We start from the raw sequence: 13,332 nt of genomic DNA, 5'->3' as shown, positions 1-13,332 counted from the left end.
AACCCGAGCGGGATGCCTCGGGGCTCGCAGCCCGTGTCCCTCCCGAGGCTCGCAGCCCGTGTGGCTCCCCGGGGCTCGCAGCCCGTGCCGTAGCTCGTGTGCCTTCCCGGGGCTCGCTCCAGGTGTTGCTCCCCGCGTCCCTCCCCTTGCGGCTCCCCGGGGACACTCGGGCAGTCCGTGTCCCTTCCCGGGGATCCCAGCCCGTGTCCCTCCCCGTGTCCCTTCCCGGGGCTCACAGCTCATGCCCCTCTCAGTGTCCCTCTCCGTGTCCCTCCCCGTGTCCCTTCCCGGTCCCTCCCCGTGTCCCTCCCCGAGGCTCCCAGCCCGTGTCCCTCTCCGTGTCCCTCCCTGGGGCTCCCTCCCCGGTCCCTCTCCGTGTCCCTCCCCGTGTCCCTCTCCGTGTCCCTTCCCGGGGCTCCCTCTCTGTGTCCCTCCCCGTGTCCCTCCCCGTGTCCCTCTCCGTGTCCCTCCCCGGGGCTCCCAGCCCGTGTCCCTCCCCGGTCCCTCCCCGTGTCCCTCCCCGGTTCCTCTCCGTGTCCCTCCCCGGGGTTCACAGCCCGTGTCCCTCCCCGTGTCCCTCTCCTGTCCCTCCCCGGTCCCTCGGCCCGTGTCCCTCTCCGTGTCCCTCCCTGAGGCTCCCTCTCCGTGTCCCTCTCCGTGTCCCTCCCTGGCGCTCCCTCCCCGGTCCCTCCCCGGTCCCTCTCCTGTCCCTCCCCGGTCCCTGGCCCCCGCCGCCGCTCGGGACAATCCCGGGCCGTGCCCGCGGTTCGGAGCGGCGCGGAGCGAGCGGAGCGGAGCGGAGCGGGGCGGGCGGCGCCGGGGCCGGGAGCCGCATTCACATTCCTGCCGCGAGCGCACTTGTCAGCCGAGCTGTCAGTGCCGCCGTAATGGGGCCACGGCGGTCACTCGTGTTGGGAGTAAACACAGCCGAATCTGAGAAAACAAGAGCAGAGCCCCGAGCTCCCGGCACAGCGGCAGAGCCCCGCCGCTCCCGGGGGCGGTGCCCGGGCTGCCCCCGCCGCCCGCCCCAAAATCCCCCGGCGGGGACGGGGGGCGCTGCCCGGGGGGACCCGGCACCCCCGGAATGTGATCCGGAGATCGGAAGCGGTGGTTCGGGACGTGCAGGGGAGGGCTGGGGACATCCCTGGCCCGCAGCTGCTCGGGGACACGAGGCGGTGGAGCCGCAGCTCGGCGACTTCCAGCGCAAACGGCCCCGGCTGCGACCGGAGCGCTCGGTTCTGATTTTTGGGGTTTTGCGCATCCCGGAGCTGCCCTGAGCCTGTTTGGAGTGAGGGCCCAGCCTCCCTGTCACCCCTCAGCATCCCCCGGGGTCCCCTCCAGCCCTGCGCTCCTCCTGCCGCGGTGTCACCAGCGCCGAGGGGACAACTGGGCCAGGTGGGACGGAGCCGGCTCGGCAGCAGCACAGGGAAGGACCGGGGGGCTCGTGGGGCCGCAGCCCCGAGGAGAAGGAGGAGGAGGAGGAGGAGGAAGAGCAGCTCTGGGAACAGTCATTGCCTCTTCTTCGTTTGGGAACATTCCCCCAGCTGCCAAAGCCTCCAACAAAGGGGCGGCCGCGCTGAAAAGCCGCGGCTTTGGGACAAAGGAGGGGATGGGGCGGCCGAGGGCAGAGCGGGCACAGCCCCGGCCGTGCCCCATCTCCTGCTCCATCCCTCAGCCCCAGATCCACGCAAGGCTGCTCTCCCCGCTCCCTTTATTCACAGCCCCAAACCCTAAAAAAGCCGCAAACGCCACCGAATATTTCCTGCGGGCGGGGAGGGGAGCGGGCAGTTTTTATCCTCCTCCAAACCCGAGGCGAAATGTTGGGGTCACTCCTCCTTTGAAATCCCCCGCGGCCTTTCTTCCCATTAAACCAGCTCCCAGCTCAGAAGTTTCTTCCCCACCCTCCCCCCCTCCTCCCCGTTTTTTGGTTGTTGTTTTTTTTTTTTTTAATTTAATAATAAAGCATCTCAGATCTCGGAGCTGCAACTCATCTCACACCTAAGCGAGATTGCGTTTTGCACAAGCCTTTCAGCTGTTTTCTCAATCTCTCCTCTGTCTCATTCTCAATTCAGGCAGTTGCTATAGGTATGTTTTAATCCCCAGCATGGTAGATTTTAATTAGTCTTTGTACAGATGGCCAATTAACATTCATTACTTTTGCCTTGAGCGATTAATTATGAGTTTGGATAGAAGGGGAGATGCAGACAGGAAAGATGGGCAGGTGAATAAAAAAAGGGATTTTAATCAGAGTTTGGGATTTTTTTCTTCCTTTCTGGTTTATATATATACACCCGCACATGGAAAGAGGAGGGAAGAGAGGCGACACGGTGCGAGTCACATTCCCAGAGAGCCATTCCAGCCCCGGAGCCGCGGGAACGGCACCTCCAGCCGGGGATGCTGCGGGCTCGGGGGCCGCGACGCAGCCAAAGCCCTCGCGGGGATGGAGCGAGCGAGGCGGGGGTGCTGGAGCGACCCCGCTCCCCGTGCCCGGCCTGGGAATCCGCATCCCAGAGGATCCGGGCGCCCGGGCACGCCGCCCTTGCGGCTGGAGCGCTGCCAGGGCGCCGGGGACGGCCGGGGCAGCGGTGACACGGAGCCGGCTCCTCCGGGGCAGCCGCGGCTCCGTGCGCAGGACGGGCCCCGCGATTGTCCCCTCCCGAGCCCCGGTGACACGTCGCTAATTCTTCCTAATTGATTTTTCACGCCGATGGGAGGGAGACGGTGACATCCAACAAGAGAGCCCTGATGTCGCGGCTTTCTGCGGCATGAAAGGGGCCGGCGTCCCCCCCCGAGCCCGGATGCCTCCGCCGGGGCTGGGTAGCCATGGCAGCCGGGCCGGGGCAGCCTCTGCCGGGCCTGCCGCCACCGCGGGACCAGGGATGCCGAGGGAGAGGAAAACTGCGAGGGGAGAGCAGGAAGGGGAGAGTGGGAAAGGGAGAGCGGGGAGGGAAACTGCGAGGGGAGAGCAGGAAGGGGAGAGCAGGAAAGGGAGAGCGGGAAAGGGAGAGCAGGAAAGGGGAAACTGCGAGGGGAGAGCAGGAAGGGGAGAGCAGGAAAGGGAGAGCGGGAAAGGGAGAGCGGGAAAGGGAAAACTGCGAGGGGAGAGCAGGAAGGGGGAAACAGCAAAGGGAGAGCGGGGAGGGAAACTGCGAGGGGAGAGCAGGAAGGGGGAAACAGCAAAGGGAGAGCAGGAAAGGGAAAACTGCGAGGGGAGAGCAGGAAGGGGGAAACAGCAAAGGGAGAGCAGGAAAGGGGAGAGCAGGGAAGGGAAAACTGCGAGGGGAGAGAGGCAAAGGGAGAGCAGCAAAGGAAAGAAAAAACAGCATGGGGAAAGCAGCGAAGGGAGAGCAGCAAAAGGAAAAGAGCAAGGGGAGAGCAGCAAAGGGAGAGAGGCAAAGGGAGAGCAGCGAAGGGAGAGCAGCGGAGGGAAAACTGCAAGGGGAAAGCAGCAAGGAGAAAGAAACCGGCAAGGGGAAAGCAGCCAAGGGAGAGCAGGAAAGGGAAAACTGCGAGGGGAGAGAGGCAAAGGGAGAGCAGCGAACGGAGAGCAGCAAAGGGAGAGCAGGAAGGGAAAGCTGCGAGGGGAGAGCAGCAGAGGGAGAGCAGCAGAGGGGGAGCAGCAGAGGGGGAGCAGCAAAGCCCCTCGGCCCCTCGGTGCCCCTGCCCGGCACGGCGGCCGGGCCGCATTCCCGCTGTCCCTGCCCGCGGCGGGTTTGGGGGCTGCGAGGGGCTGGTCCCGCTGGCTCCCGTGGGAAACGGGGATCGTGGAAGGATGTTGGGGACAGGATCCATCCCCCAGAGCTCCCGGGGATCGCCCCGGAGCTGGGCTCGCTTTTTGGCTCGTTCGGGGCTCGGCCCCGGCCCGCTCGGGGTCGGCGCTTCCCGGGGAGCTTTCCCGGGATGGGAACTGGGGAGGAGCCGGAGGCAGCGGAGCCCTCCCGGCACAGAGGGACGTGGCTGCTGTGACCCGGGCACGCGGCGGCCCGGGGCAGGTGTCACCTGCACCCTGCTATGGCCTGTGAGGGGCCGTGTCACCTGTGTCCCAGAGGCGTCCCTGGGTGCCTGTGTCACCTGGATCACAGAGGCGTCCCTAGGTGGATGTGTCACCTGGATCCTGGCACAATCCCTGGGTGGCTGTGTCACCTGGATTCCAGAGAGATCCCTGGGTGGATGTGTCACCTGGATCCTGGCACAATCCCTAGTGGCTGTGTCACCTGTGTCCCAGAGGGGTCCCTGTGTGGCTGTGTCACCTGGATCACAGAGAGATCCCTGGGTGTCTGTGTCACCTGTGTCCCAGAGCAATCCCTAGTGTCTGTGTCACCTGTGTCCCAGAGCATTCCCTGGGTGTCTGTGTCCCCTGTGTCCCAGAGCATTCCCTGCGTGTCTGTGTCACCTGTGTCTCAGAGCATTCCCTGGGTGTCTGTGTCCCCTGTGTCCCAGAGCATTCCCTGGGTGTCTGTGTCACCTGTGTCCCAGAGCATTCCCTAGTGTCTGTGTCACCTGTGTCCCAGAGCATTCCCTGGGTGTCTGTGTCCCCTGTGTCCCAGAGCATTCCCTGGGTGTCTGTGTCACCTGTGTCCCAGAGCATTCCCTGGGTGCCTCCCCACGCTGGCAGTGCCCTGAGGATCCCCCAGCGGTGCCTGAGCACTGACCCAGCTCACCCCAGCGCAGAGCTCTGGCCATGTTTGGGTGCCCTGGAGCCCCAGACCCCGGCTGGGCACCCCCAGAGCTCTGCTGTGCCACCACCCCGTGCAGGAGCTGCCCCCGGCTCTGCCAGCGCAGGGAGCAGCGTGGCCTGGCCGGGCTGTCCCCTCCAGCCCTGTTTTCCCGGTGACACGCGGGTGGGACGGCCAGCAGCCAGCAGGAGGGCACCCGAACCCCTCGGAGCGGCTGGGGGCTCCCTCCCAGCCGGGGCAGAGTTTGGGGGAGCCCGGGAGGCTCCGTCCCCACCTGCAGAGCCGCGGCAGGGTATGGCCCTCTGCAAGTGTGTGCCATGGAAATGTGCACATTTCCTAAAAGCAATATGGAGCAGCTAAATATACTGCTCACAAATCTGTTTACACTAATAATGGCTGGGAGCCTGCCATCCATATGACTGCACGGAGCCATCGATTCAACAGCAATTCTGCAAATCCCTCGCACGAGGAGGAAACTCACGGCGCTTCGGGTTTCAATTTTTTTCCCCCTTTGTTTTTTTAATCTTTTTCCCTGCCTGTCGGAGAAGGGGGAGCAGGGGTAGACCCACAAACACAGCGGGACAAACTCACAAACACGGTGGGATAAAGCCCCAAACACGGCCCCGCTCTGCCCATCCCTCAGCCCCTCTCCGGGGACGGGGATACTCAGCAAACCAGGATTTCCCAGCCCAGCTCCAAGCTCTGGAGCTGCCTCCAGGGCTAAATGAACACAATATTTACCCATTTCCCACCCAACTGAAGGGTCCGAGGCAGCATTTTGGCGCCGGGCTCTCTCCCATTTTTGAAAAAAAGGGAAAAAAAAAAGAAGAAAAATAAAAAGAGGGAAAAAAGCCCCTCCGGAATTGGCAGCTCGTGGTGTATTAATGGAAAAGCTGCAGACTTGGCTCCCGCTCACCTCCCCAACATAATGTTAAATGGCAGCAAGGCACTATAGCAGTCATTTACATATGGTGCTTATAGACGCCAAACTTATTAACACAATAAAACTGCTGCGCCAGGAGCTTTCCTGCCTATTTTTCTCCTGGAGAATGTCAGTGTTGGAAGCACCTATCCGCCTCGTATGGAAACACCCGGGGCTGCCTTTCATATGGCACCGGCAAAATAAATAAATGACTCAGCCAGGGGCCCCCTCCGACCACTCCCCGAGGGAGGAGGGAGGGGAACCCGCGGGCTCGGAGCTTTGGGGGTGGGGGAGATCACGGGGATCCACCAGGATCCTCCAGGATCCGGCAGAACCCCCTGGAAAAGCTCATTTCCTCCTGCTTGGGGGCAGCTCCACGCCAGGATTGACTTTAACCCCCACCCTGAGGTGTCCCTGAGGTGTCCCCAGAGCTGGAAGGGACAGCCTGAGCGACCTCTGGGTGGATTTTCCTGGGTGCCACAGGAAAAACAGCCCCAGAGCTTCCAGAGAAGGTGCCCAGGTGCTTCCAGCCGGGGAATTCTCCATGTGGGAGAGCAGGAAAATTCCCAGCAGTGGTTTGGCTGAGCTGGGAGGTTGGTGTCAGAAGTGACATTGGAGGCGGCCGTGCAGTGTCCCCGTGCCATCTGATGGGATTTTGGGGACGGGAGGGCGGCTGGTTCTGCTGATCCGCCCTGATGTGGCACTGCCAGGGCCCACGGGGGTTTTGGGGACTCTCCCGGGGTCCCACAGCTCCTCTCCCCGAGGTTTCCTGGCCGTGCCACGGCTGCAGGGGGGCAGGGGCTGGGGGGTCCCGGGGCTGGATGTGCCATTTCCCGTGGGGAAACTCCCCGGCTCTCCCAGAGGGACATTTCTGCTGGAACCAGCATTTCTGAGGTGACACCCGAGGGCAGTGGGGGGACATTAACGGGACCCCAAAGCCCCGGGAGCTCTGGCTGACCCCAAAACCAGGGTGCCAGCTCTTCCTGGAGCTCCCAATGGCACAAACCCAAAGCAGCCCCAGGATCAGCGCTGGAGCTGCTCCCCAGAGCACCCCGGGGGCTTCAGGGACAGGGGGGAGGGGAGTCTGCCCCCAGCAGGGCATGGCAGTGACACGGGGCATGGCAGTGACAGGGGGTATGGCAGTGACACAGGACATGGCAGTGACACACACACATGGCAGTGACACAGGGACATGGCAGTGACACGGGGCATGGCAGTGACACATGGACATGGCAGTGACACATGGGCATGGCAGTGACACATGGACATGGCAGTGACACGGGGCATGGCAGTGACACGGGGCATGGCAGTGACACACACACATGGCAGTGCCACAGGATATGGCAGTGACACGGAGCATGGCAGTGACACACACACATGGCAGTGACACAGGACATGGCAGTGACACATGGACATGGCAGTGACACATGGACATGGCAGTGACACGGGGCATGGCAGTGACACACACACATGGCAGTGACACAGGACATGGCAGTGCCACAGGGGATGGCAGTGACACACACACATGGCAGTGACACATGGACATGGCAGTGACACAGGGACATGGCAGTGACACACACACATGGCAGTGACACGGGGCATGGCAGTGACACGGGACATGACAGTGACACATGGACATGGCAGTGACACACACACATGGCAGTGCCACAGGATATGGCAGTGACACGGAGCATGGCAGTGACACATGGACATGGCAGTTACACGGGGCATGGCAGTGACACATGGGCATGGCAGTGACACAGGGACATGGCAGTGACACATGGACATGGCAGTGACACATGGACATGGCAGTGACACACACGCATGGCAGTGACACACACACATGGCAGTGACACATGGACATGGCAGTGACACAGGGACATGGCAGTGACACACACGCATGGCAGTGACACGGGACATGGCAGTGACACATGGACATGGCAGTGACACATGGACATGGCAGTGACACACACGCATGGCAGTGACACACACACATGGCAGTGACACATGGACATGGCAGTGACACATGGACATGGCAGTGACACAGGACACGGCAGTGACACAGGGGATGGCAGTGCCATGGAACATGGCAGTGACACATGGGCATGGCAGTGACACGGGACATGGCAGTGACACAGGGCCAGTGCTGCCACCACGCCAGGGCCCTGCAGAACAAACCCAGGTGGGTTTGGGGCTGGGGGCTGGGCTGGACCCTCACTGTGGGGATTCCAGGGATTCCAGGAGCCCAGGGAGAGCCGTGTCCCCTGTGTGCCACCCCTGGTGCCACCCCTGGAGGCGTGTGTGCTGCAGGTGCCCGTGGCACTGCTGTCACCAGTCCTGCCACCAGCAGGAGATGCCGCCCCAATCCGGGTGTTCCAGAACCTTCCACGGGCCCTGCTGTGGGACAGCCAGCTCAGCACAGCCAGGCAGGGGACACGGGGTCCCCAAGGCCAGCTCAGCACAGCCGGGCAGGGGACACGGGGTCCCCAAGGCCAGCTCAGCACAGCCAGGCAGGGGACACAGGGTCCCCAAGGCCAGGCACGAGGGCAGGGGAAGGTCCCCAAATGCCCAAACTCTGCCTAGCACTTTGCATTCATGGGCTCTGGATGGCTTTCCCAAAATCCCTGTCCTATGTCACTGCTGGGAGAGGTGACCAGAGCTGTCCCTGTGCTGTGTCACTGCTGGATGGAGTGACCAGAGCTGTCCCTGTGTTGTGTCACAGGAGTGACCAGAGCTGTCCCTGTGCTGTGTCACAGGAATGACCAGAGCTGTCCCTGTGTTGTGTCACAGGAATGACCAGAGCTGTCCCTGTCCTATGTCACTGCTGGGAGAGGTGACCAGAACTGTCCCTGTGCTGTGTCACTGCTGGATGGAGTGACCAGAGCTGTCCCTGTCCCAGGGGCAGCCCAGGCCACCAAGGGCTGGGATGTCCCAGCTCCTGGAAGGGCTTTCCCGGGGCCATGGCGCCTCCCCATCCCCTGGAGGTGTTCCCAGGCTGGAGATGATCCCACCAGGAGCTGGATGATCTACCAGGACCTGGCTGCCAAATCCTGTTTGCTTTGCAGGCTCAGCATTCCCGTTCCTGGCGTGGCTGCAGCCACCAGGGCCACAGCTGTGTCCCCTCCAAGGGCCCTCAGGATGTGGCACCCCTGAGTGTGCCCAGGACCTGTCACAGCAGGTCCCAGCGTGCCGGGGCAGGGTTTGGAGAGGGGAGGGGGTGCAGCCCCGTGGAAAAGCCAAGGAGAGTCTGTGGAGGTGGCTGGGAACACAGCAGCCTCTTTCCCTGCTGGAATGGCCTCTCCCAGTCCAGAACTGGGGGATCGGGGTGGCTTCCTGTTCCTAGGCTCAGGGTGGGATCCTCTCTCAGTCAGCCTGATCCAATAAAAACCATGCATCCCTATCCCTCCATCCATCCATGCATCCATGCATCCATGCATCCCTCCATCCATCATCCATCCATCCATCCATCCATCCATCCATCCATCCATCCATCCATCATCCATCCATCCATCCATCCATCCATCCATCATCCATCCATCCATCATCCATCCATCCATCCATCCATCCATCATCCATCCATCCATCATCCATCCATCCATCCATCCATCCATCCATCCATCCATCCATCATCCATCCATCCATCCATCCATCCATCCATCATCCATCCATCATCCATCCATCCATCCATCCATCCATCCATCCATCCATCCATCATCCATCCATCCATCCATCCATCCATCCATCCATCCATCATCCATCCATCATCCATCCATCCATCCATCCATCCATCATCCATCCCCCATCCATCCATCCCTATCCATCCATCATCCATCCATCCATCCATCCATCCATCCATCCATCCATCCATCCATCCATCATCCATCCATCCATCCATCCATCCATCCATCCATCCATCCATCATCCATCCATCCATCCATCCATCCATCCATCCATCCATCCATCCATCCATCCATCATCCATCCATCCATCCATCCATCCATCCATCCATCCATCCATCATCCATCCATCCATCCCTATCCATCCATCCATCCATCCATCATCCATCCATCCATCCCTCCCTCCCTCCATGCACCAGTTGCCAGAGGTCCCTGGCTGGAGGACCCTGAGGGAGGTGACAGGAATGACCGGCTGGAAGCTGCAGCCTCAGGGATGATTTATTCCGATCCAGAATATTCCTGAACCAAAGGAAATGTAAAAAATCGAATGAAGTGAAATCCAGGGAAGCGGGAAACCTCCTCGTTAACCTCCCAGCCCTCGTTAACCTCCCAGCCCCGAGCGGGCCCCCATTTCCCCTCTGGTGCCCGGGATGGCCGGTGAGGAGGAACGGGGCCGGGCCGGAGCCGTGCCCGCGGGAGGAGCGGCTGGGAGAGCGGCGGAGGAAACGCAGCAGCGCTTTGAAGTCTGGTCAACTTTTAACGTGGGGCCGAGCCGTGCCCGCTCCGGGCCGGGGCCTCGCTCCCCACGGTGCCCTTTGATGGCGGGGCCGCGGCGTTACCGATTAACGAGGGGACAGCGGCTGCGGGGCCGGCCCGGGGACACCGGCCCGCTCCGGGGACACGGCCCCGCTCGGGGACAGGCACGGGCGGGCTCTGATCTGGGCAGCGGATGGACACGGACACGGGGGTGGCCCCGCTGTCCCTCTGCCACCCTCTGTCACCCCATAAATGACCCTCTACCCCCAGCCCGCGGCCGGCGCTCGGTGCCCGTCCTGTCCCTCTCTCCTTCTCCTCTTCTCCTCTCTCGTTTGCTCTTTGCAGGACCCCGCGGTTGGGTTTTCCAGACCCTCCTTTCCCCCCCGGCACCCCCGATCCCGGCGCAGCCGCCCCTGCCCGGCCCCTGCGGGCCCTCGGCTGCTCTCGCACGGCCGGCGGCTCTTTCGTTAGAAAGGAAAATGGATTTTTTCCCCTTCCCGGAGCCGCTCCCGGCCGGAATCCAGCGGGGAGGATCCATCCCGGCTCCCCTCTCCGGGCGTTCCGCGGATAAAGTTTTCCTCTCCGTAAACCAGGGGCATCTCCAGCCCGAGCAAGACCCCGGCTGGGCGGCTCCGGGTTAATTCCCGAAGGGATAAAAATCCTGCTTGAGTTATCCTGGAGCTGGGAGCAGGCCTGGGAGCAGAGGGGAAAAAGAAATTTAAAGATAAATTTGGGGCTCTCGGTTGGTTCCAGCGCAGCAGCTCCCCGGTTCCCTTCGGAGCATCCGAGCAGCCTCGCCTGGACCCTGAGCCGGGATCGAAAACCACCGGGGCGAGTTGGGGATAAAACCAAAACCAGGTGAAGGGTTTGTAAATTCCCGAGAGGGCGATTCACCCCCAGACCGAAGCCGCTCCCTCCCGGACGATGTTCGGCTGCAGCCGGGGCGCCCCGGGGAGCTCCCTGCGGCGGGGATCCCGCGGGAAGCAGCCGCAGCCCGGCCGCCTTCCCCGCTTTTCTCCCTCAGAAGATGCTGGAACGAGGGAGATCCGCACGAAACGAAATCCCGGCCCCGCGCCGCGCTCCGAGGCCGCGGACCCCGCAGCGGCCGCTCCGCACCCGCGGCTGCCGCAGGGCAGGGGCGGAGGGGCCGCGTCTCCCCCGCCGGCCCCGGGGGCACGGAAAAGGTCGAGGGAAAATAAACCAAAAAAGAAAAAAGAAAAAAAAAAAAGAAAAGAGAGAGAAAAAAGAAATTAAATTGAATTCAATCGGATTAAATTGATTTAAATGAAATTCCACAAACGGTCCGGAGCCGGGCAGTTTCCGCCACTGAGCCGAGCTGTCGCCGCGTCCCCTTCTCCTTCCCCTTGCCGATCCCATCCCTTCCCCTTCCTCCCCATCTCTATCCCTTCCCCTTCCTCCCCATCCCCTCCTTCCCATCCCCGTCCCTCCGCCGGTGTTCCCCGCTCCGCTCCCGCTGCCCTCTCCGCCAGCTCTCTCACCCAACTCCTCTTCCTTATTTCCACTTTTCCTATTAACAAAAAAAAAAGAGGAATTATATATTTAAAATCTATTTATAAAATATTTTGAATGTCGATTATTTTTTTCCTCTCTGTCTCTCTTGCGGAAATGAAAATAAAAATTAAAAAAAAACGCTTTGCCGACGCTCTCGCTCCATTTTTAGTCTTTGACTTCTCTGGGATTTCGCGTAATTTTGCCTTTCCTCCCCCCATCCTTCTTCCCGCAGCCTCTTGCGGGAGCGGGTCCGCGCAGAGCCCGCGGGCGCGCAGCAGCGCTCTCCTCTCCGCGGGGGGAAGGATCCCGCGCGGAGTATTTCGATCCAGCCAAGTGGAAAATAGACTTTCAACCCCCTTTGTGCGGGAGGGGAGGGCTGGCCCCCGCCTCCGCGGGCCGACAGAACTCCGAGCAGAGCCAAACTGCGGAGTGAACTCGGGACCGGCCCGCGCAGGGGCTGCGCGCCCGCGCATCCCCCGCGCCGAGGCAAAACGGCCAAAATTGCCGCTTCTTGGGAGCTTCGGCTTTTTTTTTTTTTTCTTTTTTTCCCGGCGCAGGATCGGAGCGGTGGGAAGAGGTTTCGGCCGGGGGAAGGTCCTGCCTTGGGAAGGGGACACGCGGAGGGGAGAGGAGTTTGCGCGGGAGCGGGACAGGAGGGGGAGGCTCCCCCTGTGCTCCCCCCGCGGGCCGGGGCTCCGCTCCGCCGCTGCGGGCAGGGCTGGCTTATTTATTTAAATAAGAAAAAAAATAAAAAGGAAAAAGAAAACCAAAAGAAGGAGGAAAAAAAATGACAAAATTTAAAGATATCTTTAATTATTTTTTTAAAATACGGAGGGAACCCCCCCCGCCCCGCGCAGCCGGAGCCCTTTTGCCACAACTTCGCGGCGCGCCCGCGGGAGCGGCTCCAGTCCAGTTTTTCGGGCGCTCTCTGCGTCCTTTTGCCTCCTCTGCCTCCCCTTCCTGCCCCATCTCCCCGTGTCCTCCCCTGCCTCTCCTTGTCCTCCCCTGCCTGTCCGTACCTCCCGTGCCTTCCCCTGCCTCCCCCGGCCTCCTCGTGCCTCCCCTGACTCTTCCTGGCTGCCCTTGTCCTCCCCCGCCTCCTCTTGCTTCCTTTCGCCTCCCCTGCCTGTCCTTACCCCGCTCTGCCTCCTCTTGCCTCCTCTTCCTCGCAGTGCCCGTCCTGTCCATCCCTGCCCTCCCCATCCTATCCCGACCCATCCCTACCTTGATCTGCTCTCCCATCCTCTCCCATCCCATCCCTGCTTTCCCCTGCTCCTCCATCCCGGCCCTGCCTCAGCTGGTTTCCCCATCCCATCCCATCCCATCCCATCCCATCCCATCCCATCCCATCCCATCCCATCCCATCCCATCCCATCCCATCCCATCCCATCCCATCCCATCCCATCCCATCCCATCCCATCCCTGCATTCCCCGCTCTCCCCATCCCGGCCCTTCTCTCCCCTCCCGGCCCTGCTTTCTCATCCCAACCCATTCCTGCATTTTCTGCCCTCCCCATCCCATCCCATTCCTGCATTTTCTGCCCTCCCCATCCCGTCCCTGCGCTCCGCATCCCGGCCCTGCTCTCCCATCCCATCCCTGTATTCCCTGCCCTCCTCATCCCAGTCCTGCCCTCTCCATCTCGGCTCTGCTCTCCCATCTCGGCCCTTCTCTTCCATCCCATCCCGGCCCTGCTTTCCCATCCCATTCCTACGATCCCTGCCCTCCCCATCCCGGCTCTGCTCTCCGCATCCCGGCCCTGCTCTCCCACCCCGGCCCTGCTCTCCCATCC

This window comes from Fringilla coelebs (assembly GCF_963513975.1).
Source record: "Fringilla coelebs genome assembly, chromosome: 4".
Lineage (NCBI taxonomy): Eukaryota > Metazoa > Chordata > Aves > Passeriformes > Fringillidae > Fringilla > Fringilla coelebs.
The sequence above is the reverse complement of the archived record's forward strand: the minus strand, read 5'-3'. Positions refer to the sequence as shown.